An 18,380-nucleotide genomic window follows, 5' to 3' on the forward strand; every position below is an offset into this window, starting at 1 on the left:
ACGTGCATGGTGCACCAGGCGAGGGGATCCAGGAGTCTTGTCACCAGCCTTGGTTGGGAGAGGCCCGTTGCTCACAGACACCTCATCCCTGCCAGCTCACCGTCCTGATGGAGGACACAAGGTGGGTGTGCTTGCCAGCGAACACAAACTAATCCTGACTTTGAAATAAGCAGCAGGATGGAATGGAATTTATGTTAGAAATCACCAAATGTATTTGGCACCCCTAGTCACATATCAATAAAAATGTGGGACGGTAGCCCTGAAACCTGGTGGAGCACTTTACTTCAGCCAGCCAGAGCCCGTGGCATCCTCTGTCAGCAGTAACGGCAGGAAACACTGCATCTCCAGGAAACTACCCCAACCCGGAGCAGTGGCAAAATGGCAGCTGCTCCACAGCCCAGCGCAAGCTCTCCTCCCGGCATTTCCTGTTTGTGTGCTCACCTCCCTGTGGGTCTTGGTCCTCAGAGCCCTTCTGCTAGGGTTTGGATGTGGGTTGAGCGCGTCCCTAAGGCCTTTGTGTCAGAAGCCTGGTTCTCCACATGACACTGTTGGAAGGTGGAACCTGTCACGCCACCCAAAGCAGCCATTTCTTGCTTGCTTTCTGAGCGACTTGGGAAGCTTGCTCACTCCAGGGATTACCTAGACTGGACAACTAGGTCATTCTGTCCAGTTCCCACTTCTGATGCTACAATTTCTGGTCCGTACTTGAAGATGCCTGGAATCTCTAACACCATTTCCTCCTTTGCTTAAGTCCCATAAATGGATGCTGCTCTTTTAACTGGATTAGTTAAGTGAAGAGTGCAGAGGGATGGACAGGGAGGTTAGCTAAAGGGAAGAGGTCACAGAGCTGAGTTCTAAAGTGAGACTTATCAATGGGCAACCGTCCCGAGTACCCCCTGGAGGAAGCACAACACGCAGAGTCAGAGGATGGAAGAAGGTGGGACAGGTAAGCAGAGGCTTGTGGAGAACGTCCCTCATGTGTCTAGAACTGAGACATTGCATGTAGCTGTCTGAGGACAAGCTCACCTTTCCCAGATGTCATGATGGCAGCCAGCGGGACGGGGCATGGCTGTTTCTTCCCTGAGGGATGGTGTACTGGGGGGTGTGGCAAGGGGAAGGAGACAACGTTGGACAGGCTATGAATTGATGGGTGTGGAAACACAGGGATGAGAATAAATGCAGAGAAGGAACTGGGGTTCTACTAAGAGGGGTTAGGGTCCTTAGCTGCAAGAGGCAAGAGCTGAATTCCAGAAGAGAAAGGGGCAGTTGCCAAAAGAATGCCGGACCACTAGGTGTCAGTAGTCAGCCCACTCTATGACAAGAGGAGGCAGCTAGAGGAACTACAAAGTCAGCATGGCACCGGCTGGTTACTGCCTGCTGCCTTCTGCTGGCACATCGTGGAACTGCACCTCGGCAGGTTCTTTCCTCTAAACTGGCAGTCAGTTTGCAACCTAACCCTGTTTGCAAGGACACTGAATCTTACATCTCAAGGAACCAAGGCCCAGGAAGGAGAGGGAATCGCTCTCTGTCTTAAATCACGTTAGCGGATTCGAGAGTCCTGTTCCACCCACAGCCATAGGTAGCGTAGGGCACGAAGCCTCTGAGAGCGCACCCCCGTGTGTTCAATTGCAGCATTGCTAAAACTTGTCCATCCCCAGTGCATGACTCTCCCCTGAAACTGTTCACCCTCCCAAACAGGGTGGATTCCAAAGAATTTGAGCCCAGAAAGAACAGGGAACTGTCTGCAACTGGACATAATCATACTAAGCAAACTGATTCAGCCTCAGGAAGACCAATACAGCATGTTCACCGTGGGTCCTATATAGATACATAAAATCATATAACCAGATGACATGGGAGTAGAAACAGAGCTATCTAGGCCTGGGGGCTCAAAAAGTGGGATACATCACGAAGATGCCAATAACTATAGTATAAATAAACACGAGTGTCATAACGTATCAGTAGAGGGAATGTCTTCCTGGTATCTCAGGCACATTTCCGGTCATTGATATTCCCAGGTTCTGGGCCATTGGCTCAGCCAAGCAGACTGGTCTCCAGCTTCGAGTGCCTTAAATCTTCACACTCTGTGCCAAGGATAGAACCAGACCCTATTTCTGTCTCTCTCTCCCCAAGGCGTGCCATAGTGTTGGGATGACATCGAGTCAAGTGAGAATATGCTCTCTTCTGGACAGGGTGATAAACTACGGGCCCCAGAGGCCCCAGAATGGCGGGAGTTAGTGGAAGCCAAGAGGGAGAGAACATGAGTTTCCTGTGTCTAAATGCTGATGTGGGGTTTTCAGGCTGTGCCTATTGGGTTGTAAAAGTCCACAAGAGCAGAGTTGTCTTTCTTTCAATATTGGGGGTTAAACTTAAGGCCAGGAAAAGTGCTCTATCACATACAAGCTATTAATGATTCGAGGCGGGGGCTTACATATCTATCCAGACTAGGTTTGAAGTCACTCTGCTGCCAGGCAGGCCTGGAACCTGTAGCCCTTCTGCCTCCGCCCTTCCCCCTTTCCGAGTGATTCTATTGCAGGTCTGTACCCACAGCCCAGCCCCATAGGTACAGCCTTGAAGTCCAGGTAAGAAGAGTATAACACTTCTGGGTTGCGGTGACAGACACCCAGGGAATGGCCTTAAGCTGTGTGCAGTGTGAAGAAGGGCAGAGCAATGGAGCCCACGAACAGGAAGATGGGCTGGAAGATGGGATGAGGCAAGGGCCACATTTACTGAAAGAAAAACTACTGGTGAGCATCGTCAGGTCTCCAAGACAACCGTGAAATCCAGGAGAGAGGCAAAGCCGACTCACTCTCCAGGCTCTACGCTTTTCCCTTCCTTCCTGCGTACACAGCTAGACCTTTGAGAGAGATGGTCATGTGACTGTCTTCCAGCCAATGAAATAGGGCAACATTTTGAATGCCTACTCCATTGTGTGAGCCCTTCCGTGTTCTCCCATCAACTCAAGGACGATGCTCACGGTGATGTTGGGAGCTATGGGGCAAAGATGGAGCTGGAACATCAGCTTAGGTCGCTGCCACACTGTTGGGGACCCGAGGACTGTCTGCCTCTTGCTATGGGAGCCAAGGAGCAGGATAGAAGCCAGGGCACTGTGGCCTGGGACCGTCCACAGATCTTTGATCTAGCAGATAGGCCTTCTAGCCACTGAATAGCAGAACTGGAGTTGTCCTCTGTCCTTCGGACAAGCCATCACCTTGAAACGAAGGTGTGGGTTGTGTCTGACGCTCCCCTCTTCAAACAGCATGGGGCTTCAGATGTCAAGATCAGTGCAGGGAACTTTTACATGGCTGGCCACCTCCTCTTAGCTTCATGTGTCTGCCTCCTCAGAGGCACCTGACCTGACTCTATCCCAGAGTTCCTCTCTCCCTACCCGAACTCCCACCTCCTATTTCCTGCCTCAGCTAACAGCCACCAGCTTTTTAGTGGCAGGTGATGCTTCTCTCTACCTTAGTTCTACTGTGTGGTCTTGAGTCCCTCGCAGACCCTCTCTGAATCCACACCTGAAAAGTGGCCCAAGCTGCAGGCACAGCTAGGAAAATCCCTCAGGGAAACAACGTTCTCCTGTGCTCACAGGGCTGAAAAACTGTCACTTCCTTCTTTGGGTGCTCCAAGGTCAATGAGAACGATTCTAACTCTCACTTCCTAGAGCTACTGTGAGCCTTCAACATGGCTGACTTCTCCTGCAGGCCACTGATGACAGTCCCTGAGGAAGCCAAGTGGATTCCTAGGTATGAGGTCTCCCAGCGCCATCTCTTAGTCACAGCTCACACAAGACAGAATCCTCTACTCTGCTCCCGTTCTCAGTATGTCCGGCTTTCCAAGAGGAGAGGAGATGCTAAAAAAATATTTTCTGGGTGTGATGGCATGCTCCTATAATCCCACACTCAGGAGGTGGAGGAAGGAGGATCATGAGTCCAGTCCAGCCTGGGCTACATAGTCAGAACCATCTCAAAAGCAAACAGATCGAAAAACAAAACAAAACAACCCCCCCCCCTCACCTTCGTGCATTTGCTTTGCCAGTGTCCAAAGGAACATTCATGCCACTTCTAGGTTCATCTTCAAAGCAAAACTCAACGATTCTTGGGTTTATTTAGTCCTCGTTAATTTTAAAAATAACAAGTATTTTTCCAAGTTTAAATTTTTTTCCCCCTCTCCTCACCAATTTACTTATCTCCGTGGCCTGCCACTCCCTGCAAAGGTCCAACAGATGCCAGAGGGGGTTTGGAAATAACTCAAGATTCTTTGGCCTTTGTTAGATAAAGTGTGTGTGTGTGTGTGTGTGTGTGTGTGTGTGTGTGTGTGTAAAACCTGCTACTTAGAATCAGGAGCCACAGAACAGTGCAGTTCAGGAAACATCGGTTGACTTGATCATGAAGTCCTTAGAAGGGATGGAACCCACAGAACTGAAGTGTCCACAGGACTTGTGCCTCTGGGACTCTGCTTCCTTCTCTGCTTGTTTGAGGTTGCACCACTTTTCTGCTTATTTGAAGTTGTACCGGTTTTCTGCTTATTTGAAGTTTCACTGGTTTTCTGTTTGAGGTTGTACTGGTTAGTTTTGATAACTTGACACAAAATGGAGTCACCTGAGAAGAGGTAACCTTGTTGAGGAATTACCTCTATCAAAGGCAGGTGCCTTTGGCTTGTGTGGGGGGCAATTTCTTGATTGGTAGTTGATGTAAGAGGGCCCAGCACACTGCGGGCGGTACCATCCCTATGCAGTTAGGCCTGGACTGTGTGGAAAGCAGCTGAGAAAGCCTGAGAAAGCAAGCCAGTAAGCAGCATTTCTCCACAGGACCTGCTTCAATTCCTTCCCTGGATGATGGACCATACATAACCTGTAAGGCAAACAAACCCTTTTCTCTCTCATTTGTTTTTGTCAGTGTTGTATCACAGTGACAGAAAGAAAACTGGAACAGAAATTGGTATCAGAGAGTGGGGTATCATTGTGATTGACAGAGCCATGGGCTAGGAAAGGCCATTGAGAGCTCAAAGCTTTGTGAGTGTACGGGGAAAAGCCAATAAACAGCATGCCTCTGTGGTGGTCTCTGATTCAGCTCCTGCCTTCGGTTCCTGCACTTGGTTCCCTGCCCCTGATTCCTGTTCTTGGTTCCTGCCTTTGGCTCCTGCCCTCAGTTCCTACCCTCAGTTCCTGCCTTGAGCTCCTGGCTTCCTTTGATGATAGACTGTTACCTGGATTTGTAAGATGAATAAAATCTTTTCTTTCCTTCTCAAGCTGATTTCAGTCAGTGTTTTATAACAGCAACAGGAAGAAAACTAGGACACAGGCTTTCATTCTTTTACAGTAAATATGCTATGCTTTTATATAAGAAATAATAGCATCTTAAGATTCACTAAGATAAGTCAGGAAAGGACCAATACCAAGCAAGACCATTTTCTGTGCCATTACAGGATGCTGGGTGCTCCATGAAAAGTGGCTTCAGATGAACTCAGCAAAGCCACTGGATTCCTTCCCTGCCCAGAGCCCTCCTGTTGCTGTATCCTCTGACCTTTGGGTGACATTTCCAGCCTCCCCTATCCTCTGACCTCTGTTCTGAGTTTCACTCTCTGGGCTGCTTCTTGGCGCCATGCATATTTTGGAAACTCCTGTTTCTTATGGAGCAAAGAAGTCTACACTGATTCCAGAATTCCTCCAAGGACTCAGCTCCCGGTTGCTCACAGTGCCTGCTGTTTTAATATGGTGTCTCCTTCCTCTCTTTCCTTTTCTTCCCTCCTGTCCCCTTCCCTTCCCTTCCTCCCCCTCCCTCCCCTTCCATTTCCTCCCTTTCCTTCCCGTTCCTTCTCCTCCTTTCTGTTCTCTTCCCTCTCCTCCTTTACCCTCCCTTCCCTCCCCTCTCCTCTCTACCCCTTTCTCTTCCCTTCCATTCTCTTCCCCTCCTCCCCTCCCTTGCTTTCCCCTCCTCCTCTCCCTTCCCTTCTCCTCCCTCCCCTTCCCTTCCTCTCGTCTCCCTTCCCCTCCTTTCCCCTTCCTCTCCCCTCCGTTCTCTTCCCTCCTGTCCCCTTCCCTTCCCTTCTTTTCTCCTCCCTTACCCTCCCCCTTCCTCCCCTCTCCTCCTGTCTTCCCTTCCTCTTCCCTTATATTCTATTCCCCTCTATTTCCGCCCCTCCCCTCCCTCCCCTCCTTTACCTTCCCTTCTGCACTTTCCCTAGGGAAGAACCTTGCAGGATTTTCTCTCCTGGGTCTCCATGATTGTCTGGGTCCTGACAGGGGGCAGCATTTAGTTTTCTGTCAAGACGAGATACGTTCCTAGGCTTGTTAGTGATTCCAGCTCAAAATAAAGAACAACATTGAAATGAGTTTAATTCCCAGGAGGGAATGAAAGGCTGTGTCAGCGTTTCCATGGTGAGTGCTGTCTTCTGGGGACTTACCTTCCAGCTGTGAAAATCTGCTTTATGCTAGAGCTTAAGCCTTTGGTTGCTTAAAGGCTCTATATTATTAAAGAGTCTACTTGACTAAGTTGAAAATGTGACTGTAGAAATGACTCAGAATGTTCTCTCTTCTGCCCCTTGGCCCCTCTGCTGCTGGCCACGCTCTCTGCCAGGCAGCACTGAGCCTTGGCAGAAGTGCAGCATCTGGCTCTCCCTGCCGTGTGTGGTCTGAGAGGGCAACGCTGAGGATCTTGGCTTTTCTGTACAGTTAAAATGACACCTCCGTGGGGTCCCACCCATGTCTATCTGTAGGTGTTTCTCTGTGCACTAGTCACTCACTGACCCCAGGTCTTAGAATCACGGAGGAGAAGGGCAAGTGTCGGCAAACACACTAAGCCCTCTTGGCTCCTCAGCCTGTGATGTCTCTGTGGGTATCAGAAGAAACCCACATTGAGATGACTTGTGAGGACTCCATCTTGCAGCAAGAGCTCTTACAGTGTGAGGGAGATAAAGGGGCTGTGTCTCATCAACAGAGAGAGAGAGAGAGAGAGAGAGAGAGAGAGAGCGCAAAGCAGGCTCACTTTGAGACTTCAGCGTCAAACTCATCAAGCCATGGCTGCTTGGTTCTAAGTAAGAGCACATTTGCAGACACTTTGTCATGTCCTTTATTTTAAACGGAGTGCGAGGGGTGGATGGAAGCTCCTCACGATAAAAGGAAGGGGTTGAGAGCAGAGACTCAACATCTGAGCTGGAGTGGAACCTGATTGGGTTTGGAGTGTGCCAAAAGCTCCATGAAAATTCATAACCATCTCAATTCAAGGTCTGGGGGATCCATTGTCCTCTCTTGGCCTTTGCGTGCACCAGGCATGACAGCAGCGCACATACGTACACCTAGGAAAAACACATGTGTGTGCAAGTGTGTGTGTGTGTGAGAGAGTGTGTGAGTGTGTATGTGAGAGAAAATCTGAATGATTGTGGGTATGTGTAAGTGAGCATGTATGAGTATGAATGTATGAGTATGTGTGTGTGTGTGAGTGTGTATGAGGAGTGTGTGTGTGTGTGTTTGTGTGTGTGTGTGTAAGCCCTATGCTTCTATGAAACTTTTCACAAGCAAGAAGGGAAAGCTCTAGCAAAAGGCACACCTCAGGCCACACAGAGCCTGTGGTCCAGGGAGAAGGAACTGTAGGCTCCCCACACTCAAAGCAATCCCTGTCCCCTCATTAGCTGATGGCTGAGTGGAGCCAGCAGAATCTCCTGTGGCCCTTCACTACAAGAAGTACAGACGGCCTCAGTAACCTGTGGGGCCACAAGACACAGACAGCAGCAGCAACAATAAGAAGCCCTAGAAAGACAGCTCAGTGGTCAAGAGCACTGGCTGCTCATACAGAGGACCTAAGTTCAGTTCCCAACTGTAGCTGCACTATCCTGGATTAATGCCCTATCCCGGCCTCTGTAGGTGCACAGAAATGGAGGTGAGACACCCAGTGCATATAATAAAAATAAACATTTTAAAGGATCTCTGAAAATGGAAACATCTATGTTGTTACTGTTGCTCCACAATGTTCTGCCTACTCAGTGTTTTTTGAATCATGAGACATGGAAAGAAACATTAAAATATGGTAAATTTCAGGGGGCACATGATCAGTGGAGACCTACAAAGGTCATATCTTGAAATTTTAGATGGAGACTCTAAATACGCTTCTATAAATTATTCAAATTATTCAAGGAAATGATGTCTAAAGAATGAAAAAGAAAGCATCAGAATAGTGTCTCACCAAGTAAATAATTCAAATGAAGACATAGAAGTTATTTTTAGGCACAAAATAGAAATTTTGTAGTTGAAACATAACAATAGCGAAATGTAAATTTCACTAGAGGGCCTCAGAAGCCATTTGAGCTCATAGAACAAAGACTTAAATTTGGGCTGGGGAAGGGGATGGCTCAGTTAGCAAAGTCATGAGGACTGGCTGGTTCTGTGTCCACTCAACACAAGCTAGAGTCATTAGAGACAAAAGAACCACAGTTGAGGAAGTGTCTCCATGAGATCCAGCTGTAAAACATTTTCTCAATTAGTGATCAATGGGGGAGGGCCCAGCCCATTGTGGGTGATGTCATCCCTGGGCTTGTGGTCCTAGGTTCTATAAGAAAGCAGGCAGAGCAAGCCATGGGGAGCAAGCCAGTAAGCAGCACCCCTCCATGGCCTCTGTACCAGCTCCTGCTTCCCAGTTCCATCCCTGTTCCAGTTCCTGTCCTGACTTTCTCTAATGATGGATTATGATCTGGAAGTGTAAGCCAAATAAACCCTTTCCTCCCCAAGTTGGTTTTTGGTCATGACAATTTAACACAGCAATAGAGACCCCCAAGACAAGTTGGTGCCAGAGTAGTGAGGTATTGCTGGAACAGCACTGAGAACACAGAGAAGCTGTGCTCTGGAGATAACCAAGGTTGTACCTTGTGCTGGTGGCCGGACTTGGCAATGTGTAAGAGTCACACCAGTGGTACTGATTTTTTTTCTTTTTCTTCTTTTTTTTTCTTTTTTCTTTTTTTCGGAGCTGGGGACCGAACCCAGGGCCTTGCGCTTGCTAGGCAAGTGCTCTACCGCTGAGCTAAATCCCCAACCCCGGTGGTACTGATTTTGAAGGCATGAAGGGGTCAGGGAGAGCAGCTGAGGCTTGGCACTGTGAGAGTCCAGGAAAGGCCACTGCTGAAGGTGCAGCCACAGTAGCAGTTGAAGGCCCAGGACAGAAGGATCCATGCAAGAAAGCTGAGGCTTGGCACCATGAAGAGAGCCTATGAGAAGCTACTGGTAAAACTGCAGGCCAGTTGCAGCAGAAGATCCAAGCAGTGTTAGAGATGCCAGTAGCACGGGATGACCACCAAGAACGGTGGCAGCATCAGGGGAGTGGAGTCAGCCAGGGCCAGAGCTACAGAGGGCAGAGCTGGAGATGGGACCCAAGCCCTTTGGAGGAGCCCAGAGGATCACAAGTGGATCCCAGACATTCGATGACTGGAGTTTGGTTTTACTTTCACTTGATCGAGACTGTGCCCTGATTTTTTCCCTCTCGAAGTAAAGTATCTTATTGGAGCCTGCAGTTGAGAGACTTTGAATTTTAAAAGACTTTGATTTTGAAAGAGATTGGATATTTTAAAGGGACTAAAATTTTAATGTGTTTGAATTTGTAAAGACTGTGGGACTTTTAAAAGTTATTTATGTCAGATCTTGGGGATACAAAAGGAAGGGTTGCGGCTTAATAGTGATGTGTTGGTGTGTCAAGTTGACACAAGCTAGAGTCATCAGACAGAAAGGAGCCTCAGTTGAGGAAATGCCTCCATGAGATCCAGCTGTAGGGCATTTTCTCAATTAGTGATCCATGGGGGAGGCCACAGCCCACGGTAGAAGCAAGCCAGTGAGCAGCACTCTTCCATGGTCTCTGCATCAGCTCCTGCCTCCAGGTTCCAGCCCTGCTTGAGTTCCTGTCCTGACTTCCTCCAATGATGGATTGTGATCTGGAGTGTAAGCCAAACAAACCCTTTCCTCCCTTACTCGGCTTTTGGTCATGACTAAGACACTCCTCACTCACTTAGTCATGTTTCTCTCTGAAACTTGCCTCAGTGACCTTTCACAGTGCTGGCCCCTGGCCGACCATCTTGCCTGGCTTGCCTTTATTCTGGAAGTGCGAGCTTTTGAATCTGCCCCTCTGCCATTGAACTGGATTTAAAAAAAAAATCTTATCTCATACGTTTCCTGACACCACCAGGCCGCTGCATCCTGGGCCAATGGCTTTGGAGTCTGCTAGTGAATACCATCCCTGGCCTTCCTCTCAGCTGGAAGCAAAGGAAACATTTGTTCTCTGGCATCTTGGTTCCAGACCAGCATGAGGCTGAGGCCAGGGTACAGCCAGCCTCCCCGGAGTGGCTTTGCTGGGGATTTCTGATGAATGAGTCAAACAGGAAAAAAGAGGCAGCTGAGGAAGAAATTAGATTTCTGGGCTCTGGCTTAGAACAAGGACCAGGCGTCTCTCTTTGTTGGTGGGGCTAGGAAATGAACCGAGTATTATGCACTTGACCCCACCACTGAGCCACCCCAACCCTAGAGCGCAAGCTCCCTTATCGTTCCCGTGGGTGCTTACATCTGCTGGGCTCAGAGGGAGGAACACGTCTTGTCTTTATTCAGTCTGGGCTTCGGGTAGGGACTCAGGACTGAGTTCCAGTCAAAGCAGCCCCATGTCTGGGCAGGGGTCTCTCCTCAGTCAGATCCATATTGGTGCAGGGATTTCTACCCAAGCATCTTGAAGGGAATCCTGACAGGGTGGCACGAAGAAGGTTTCTTCCTTCGGAGAAGGAGATGCGGAAGCAGGCATTGGTTTACACAGGAGTGTGAAATGACAGCTACTGAGGAGAGTTGTCCAAGCACATGGTTGAGTCCACAGTTCTTCGGTGCAGAAAAGCCGCCTGCATGGCATGCTGCTGACTGTTCATTTTCAGCGAGCCCTTTCTAAAGGCTGGCCTTGGGAAGACGTTCCTCCACTCACACCATCATCCTTCCGTGTTGATTCCGCCTCGAAGCACCATTCCAGGCTCACGAATGAGATTCAGGTTCAGAACTATCTCCTTGAGGTTCTAAATCATACATATATGTGTATACATGTCATGTGCACACATATGTGCATGTGCACGCATATGTGCATGTGCGCGCATATGTGCATGTGCACACATATGTGCATGTGCACACATATGTGCGCGTGCACATGTCTGTGCATTCGCACACGTATGTGCATGCACACATGTATGTGCATGCATGGGGAGGCCTGGGAAGAACCTCAGGTGTGGCCCTTAGGTACTTTGTCCACCTCCTTTGAGACAGGGTCTCTCATTAGCTTGGATATCACTGATAAGACAAGTCTGGCTGGCCAGTGAGCCCCAGGGTCCTCACATCTCTGCTGCTCCATGGCTGGGATCATGAGTGAATGCTGCCATGCCTGCCTCAGACTCAGGTCCTTGTGCTTATAGTAGTGAGCCCTTTACTGACCGAGCCCCAGAAAGGTCCCTTCACCAGGCCACAGAGCTGAAGTGAAGGACCTCGCAACAGCTTACTCCTGATATTCTCCCTTTCATCTACTTCTTAGTCTGGTGACCAGCTGACAAACGCATCGACGATTTCAGGAAGTTTCCTCATCCTTGATCCGACGACGCCACATTCGGCAGTTTATTCTCATGGAGTAATTGTAATTGCAGATGACACACGTCATAGCCAAGGGTGGCTAAGGACACACTCCTTCCGTTCCCAAATCCCACTCAAGCAATAAAATGGGCACAGAAATAAAAACAAAAAACCAAAAAACAAAAAACCAGTGTCGTGATTACAGACAATTGGGTGTAAGGTCACTGTATTTATTAAGGAATCCCTGGGGAATAGGAGGCCAGGGCAGAGCAGAGCAGAACAGACTGAAGTTGACAGGCTGCAGGGTCAAGCCTTCCAGTACCACAGAGGGAATCCCACCAGCAGGACCGCCGAGCAGAGGCAACAGAAAGAGAGGCCAGGAAGGACACGGTGCAGGCATGAGCTAGCATCTGCGCCCCCTGAGCAGGGAGTCAGTCACTTGAGAGGACTGCCAGCAAGTCTTCCTTTGACTGGGCAATCCTGAATGCTGAGGTATTCCTCCGCTGTCTCCACACCCAGGGATAGATCATCTCACCCACTGGGAAAGTCAGGGGCATGGAGTGGGGCTGGAGCCGCACATCTGTGGTGATCAAGGTGGAACCTGGGGAGAAGGATGGCAGTGCACAAGGCCACGACCCAGGATCCAGGCAGGATGAGGGGGAGAGAGAAGCAAGAGCGCAGAGTAAGAGTCAGAGTCTGAAGGGCTCCTGAGTGCTGGCAGGATGTGCAAGAGGTTTGAGATGTATGTGTGGATTTTGAAGGGAAGCCAGCTAGAGACGTGCTACACACCAGGCTGGGGACATATCGCACAGCAGAGCCAAGTCATGACTCGAGTTTAGCAGTGGTGCTGGGGAGCAGGAGAGGGAATCTGGAAGAACACGAACAGTGGCAAACCTCACAGTGTCAGTGACATAAAGAGATGCCCGGCACAAGCCTCTGTGTGAGAAGGACAAGTTATCGAATGTAGGATGGGGTCCCCTCCGCCCTGCTGGCCACCCACAGCAAAAGCATAGGTTTCCTTACGACTATTTTACGCATACACGTCAGTAGACTTTGCCTTTGTTAACGACCTCCCCAACCCCCCAGCCTTCTCTCCCCATCTCCCTCTTAGCAGCTCTCCTCTGGTGCCAGCATCTTAGCAAGCCCTTCCATTACCCTCCCATTCCCGCTCCATTTCCATGGTCCCCTTCCTAGTTTCACAACACACATGCACATACATACATATGAACACACCAGTGGATGTAAGTCAGTATGGGAAGCACAAGGTGTGTGTCTTCCCGTGTCTGGCTTATTTTACTTAGCATGATCATGTGTGGCTCCGCCCATCGTCAGCTTTTATAGCTGAACATGATGGTGCCTATGTGCCTATGTGCCTATGTGCCGTGTGTGCCGTGCCTTCTTCTGTTGATGGCCATCCAGGCTGGGTCACATGCAGGTTCACTGCTGGGTGCTGACTTGAATTCCTGTGGGTCTGCACCTGGGGTGGTTTGGCTGGTCACATGATTGTTTGGCTGGTCACATGATTGGCTGGTCACATGGTGGTTTGGCTGGTCACATGATTGTTTGGCTGGGTCACATGGTTGTTTGGGCTGGTCATGTGGTTGTTTGGGCTAGTCATGTGGTTGTTTGGCTGGTCACATGATTGTTTGGCTGTCACATGGTTGTTTGGCTGGTCTCATGATTGTTTGGCTGGTCACATGATTGTTTGGCTGGTCACATGATTGTTTGGCTGGTCACATGGTTGTTTGGGCTGGTCACGTGGTTGTTTGGCTGTCACATGGTTGTTTGGCTGGTCACATGGTTGTTTGGCTGTCACATGGTTGTTTGGCTGGGTCACATGATTGTTTGGCTGGTCACATGATTGTTTGGCTGGTCACATGGTTGTTTGGCTGGTCACACGGTTGTCCTCTTTTTTGTCTTGGGAGGCATCTCTGTGCTGATCTTCACAGTGGTTGTAAAGGGCTCTAGGTACCTTCAGCTGACTTGTGTAGTCCACAGGCCTCCCTATCCCAGACCCTGACAGGTAGGGCCTGTGCTTCAGAGCCTGAGGGTTAGAAAAGAGCCAGGGCTGGTGGGCTCCCTGGCCCCCTCTCCTGTGCAGCAGCAGGTCCTCAGCCCCCCTGCTCTCTGCTCCCTGGCTCCAGTGGTCCTCGCTTGGAGATTGCACCGCCTCACTTCCTACCCTGGCTAACAATACCTTCATGCCCTGGGCTGTCTTCTTTCAGCTGCCAGGAGCCTCTTCCAGCCCCCTGAGGACACACGAGGAACACATACTTAACCTTTGAGTTTCTTAGGGAGGGGGCAAAACAGAAAGAAACACCAGAAGGCAATATGGAAACTAATTCAAGTCATTACTCACTGTAGGAGGAGCATGAGAGGAAGGTGTGTGTGTATATATGTGTCTTTATATGTCTGTGTGTCTGTGAGTGTGTGTGTCTGTGAGTATGTCTGTGTTTGTCTATGTGTATATCTGTATGTGTGTGTCTGTATGTCTGTGTGAGAATATGCATGTGTCTTTGTATGTCTGTGTGTGTATATGTTTGTGTATATATCTGTACGTGTACGTCTGTGAGTGTGTCTGTATGTCTGTGATGTCTGTGTGTGTCTGTATGTCTGTATATGTGTGTGTGCTTGTATGTCCGTATGTCTATGGTGTGTTTGTCTGTGAGTGTGTGTGTGTGTGTGTGTGTGTGTGCGTGCACACGTGTGTGTAGAACCAGCCAGAAGGGTGCAAGGAATGACCACTTTTTTGATCATATGAATTATTATCTAGCAAGCCAAATTAAACAAAAAAAGCCTTCTCTGTCCTCATTATTAGAGATCAGGCTGACATTTTCCAGACTTTTTACTGAGGGAGCTCTTAATATTTCAGCCAGAAAAGCCAGAGTGGTGCAGGAAATGGGCTGCTCCAAGTTGGCTCCTGGAGGGAGGGCCACAGCCAGTGGCCATCTGCTCCTCCCCCATCCCCTGCCCTCCCTGTGTGGTAGACCAGGTGCCAGGGAAGATACAGGACTAGGTTACATAATAAAACAAGCCCAACCATCCTAAAGCAGGGAGACACAGAGCTGCTCTAGTCCTGCTTAGGGACTGTCTGACATTTGCTATCGGGGGCTTTCAAAAGGTCCAGCAAGATCTGTGCCCCTGACTGACTTGCCTTGCCATGAGCCCTAGGCTTCTAGAGCATAACGCCCCTCCCTGCCTACAGACGCTGTTACTGTGTTCTGTGGGTGTGGGGGAAGGGCAGTGAACAGGACTAGAACTCAATACCACACTGGGAGAGGTGCACACACATGCACGCGCACACACATGCACACATACAACTTTGACCTTTGCCTTTCTCGTGGATTTCGTGGAGCAGTCAGTGGCACTGCCCAGGCACAGAGCTGGTGGTTCACCAACTGTATGCTCACCCCTCTTTACTCCTCAGAGCCATCCTCAGGGCCCTGGGGAGGCCAGACCCCATTACTGCCTTTCAGCCAGCATGTCGCTCAGGGAATGACTTGCATGGGGCTAAATGTGAATCATGAGCTGAGTGGAGTGGAATCCTGATCTCTGGACCCTGGTGCAGTCCTCTACCCTCTCCAGGGACAGGAGAGAGGGAGGGAGACTGCATGTTCAGCACGTAGCCTAGTCCCAGGATGCCCTCCTCCTTTGACTTCTGCTTCCTGGAAAACAGGAGAAGCAGAGACACACAGATTGGCTTACCGGTAACCTGGGCCACAGTGTGATTAAGTCCAAGGCAAAAGTCTTCTTCCATTGGCCTGACTGCTGTTGCCCAGGTGGCTACCATATAGTCCACTTTGAGAGCTAAGAATAGCTCATGGCACCCTAAGCCAGCTCATGGTTTGAGTGTACACTTGGGTGTTTCTGGCCTAGGGACAGATGTTGAGCTCAAGCTGTCCCAAAATATCTCTGAGCCACTGTTTCTGGACAAATGTCACCAGCTGAGACCAACATCCAGCCAGCACTTCTTAGGTAGGTAGACACAGACTCTAGAGAGACAGGGCTTGTCCAATTCACAGGGAGATCTCTAAGCTGTGGGAATGACTCCTGAGGTAAAGACTGTGAGAAACAAAGGGACTCAGGTTCTCCAGATACTGGCTTTGGGGAGGGCTCACCCACATCTCTGCCCAGTCTCCTTGCCAGGGCCTTTCGCACGTCCTGACGCTGGGGTAACAGCTTGCTATCTGCCCAGAAAGCTCGTGGCTAAACTGGAATGTGACCTTGTGCCTAGCTGGATCCCAAGGGTGACTGCTTTCCAGAACATTCCCACAGATGTGAATAGGGGTGGGGGTGGGGGACAAGCTCAGAAGCACAGAGGAAAAGGAGGGGTGGAGGCTCAGGAAATCCTGACCATGTGCACGTACTATCTGCACAGACTCAAAGCTATTTTAAGGCCAAGGCCAGGATGTAGCCTAGAATGGGTTTGACGTTTGCTTTTGTTGTTGGCCTTTAGAACACTTTTCATTCGTGTGTGTGTGTGTGTGTGTGTGTGTGTGTGTGTGTGTGTCTACATGTATGCACCCAAATGTAGAGGTCAGAGATCAGTGATCTCCAATCATGCTCCCCCTTAATTTTTGAGACAGGGTGTCACATTGAACCTGGAGTTCGCTGATTCCATGGACAGGTGACTGGTAAGTCCTCTGAATCCTCCTGTCCTCACCTTTATGACACTCTGATGATAGTAGAGTGATTCAGTGCCCAGCTTTCTACTGGCAACTCCACAGCCCATAAAATATACTTTCCCTCGTCAACTGAAGCCCTGGCGAAAACTGCATCCTCCCAACTGTGACAAAACAAGCAAACATACAAACACCTCAGGTACCAGAGCAAACACATTTCAGGCCTGGTGGCCAGAAACCTCCTGTCCTGAGAGTCACAAAGTTCCTGCTCACCTGCTCCTTCCTTTTAACGTGCTGGCTGGAGAAAGTTCCAGGCAGGGGGACAGTGCTGTGGTCAAGCGGGCGAAGAAGGAGGAAGGTAGGCACAGCAGAGGTTGGTATAATAAAGTCCTGCAGACCTGGTAGATCTGATGTGACTCTTCAATGTATCCCGCAGGCCTCTTCTGCAAGGCGAAATTCATGGAAGGTTCTGGAACCCTGTGTCTACTTTGGAATATGGGACTTCCAACTCCAAATCTCTGTAAGGAAGTCCCGCCCTCGGAAGCTGAGCTGTGAGTGCCCACAAGCTGCAGTGTCACTCTCAGCTGTGCCTTGTTGGGAGAGCTGAGACAAATGGCTTAATTTCTCTGTGTTAAAGAACACAATAATATAAGCTGCCCTGAGGGCTGTGGAAGGGTGGGAAGAGACATGTGTTAGTGACTGGTGGCAGTCCTGAGGCATGCAGAACACCAACAGCTCCTCACTGAAGTTTTCAGACAGAGCGCCGAGGCTTAGAAGGGTCTTTGCCCAAGATGCTGACTCGGAGACAAAGAGTTTGAGCTCTCCGCAGCCTGAGTCTAAAGAACGTCGTCTGAGCCATTCATTCTACACTTTGCCCCTGAAGCACATCAGGCCTGAATCCTTATCCTCATGCATGCTGGGGAGTTTGCTGATTAAAGCACAATCTTGACAGGAACTGGGGCACTGGCCCATGCTCACTCAGGACACCAGAGAATGGGTGCTTCCTGCTCAGCTGATGGCCTGTGGGAATAGCCAGGGGGCACTGACAAGCAGAGAAAGACAGAGGAGAAGACGTGGGATCGAGGACCTGTCAGGAAGGGACTCGCTCCAGCAGAGACTTGTCTGTAGCTTTGTCATGGCCTTTGAGTTATTTTCCAGGAAAACATACCCTAGGTACAGCGGTGGGTGGGGAGAAGGCACAGGGGAAGAACACCTCTCAGGTGTCTGGGATCCCATTTTATCTCCACCGTAACCCTACAAAAAGATGAAGATAGAGTCTTCCCTGTTACTCATTCTGTGTCCTCCTCTCTGTGATCCACAGCTAGGAGCTGGCATGCAGCCCTCGAGGGGGTCGCTGTTTCCTTGGGGCTCGAGTGTCTGTCTACACAGATATTAGTCTGTCCAACTCTCTCATATCTTCAGAAAGACCATAGGAGTCAGGTGCCTTCTTTTGGTCCTTAGCAAGCTTGCTTTTGCTTCTGACAGGACCTCACTGCCACCTCCACCCCAGATGGGGACCAGGCATCTCTGTACGGTGGGTCAGCTTGCGAGTACGCTCAGCAAGTGCACTTGGAGGGTGGTGGGCACCGGCCATTCATACAGCCTAAATCCAGAGCAGGTCCACTCGGAGCTAGGCATGAGTTAGACTTCTCCACATGTTCTCACATCTCCTAGGTATATCTTCCCAATGTCTCCTTGGAACAGATCCCTGCCCTTAACTGAGATCAAGATGGAGACTCCAGGGAGGTGGCCAGAGCCGGTCAATATTGAAACGCTGAACAAACCCATTCTTAAGGAACATCCTATCATTTCCACCCAGAGCAGAAGGAAAACAACTCTGGCCATCAGCGGAGGGAGTGAAGGGAGGTGAGAGTAAACTGGAGGGGAAGAAGCTGCTGCTTCTGTTGCTATGGGAACACTGGAGCAAGGGAGAGGAGATCTGAGGAAAGTGCAAACAGAGCTTGCCATTGGCTCCTCCATGCCAGTGTTGCTGAACCCAGACTGCCTGGTAGACACCACCGGGGAGTTTTGTGAAAACAGACTCTCAGGCCCCACACTCCACCCTTGATTTGGCGGCTTTGTAAAATCCCCAAGGTCAGGCGGCGAGAGATAGCTCCATTCCTAAGGTGAATGCTTGCATGAGGACCTGAATCCAGTCCTCAAGGAGGCACATTAAAAGCTGAGTGCTTTAT

This window comes from Rattus norvegicus, chromosome 8 (assembly GCF_036323735.1).
Source record: "Rattus norvegicus strain BN/NHsdMcwi chromosome 8, GRCr8, whole genome shotgun sequence".
NCBI lineage: Eukaryota > Metazoa > Chordata > Mammalia > Rodentia > Muridae > Rattus > Rattus norvegicus.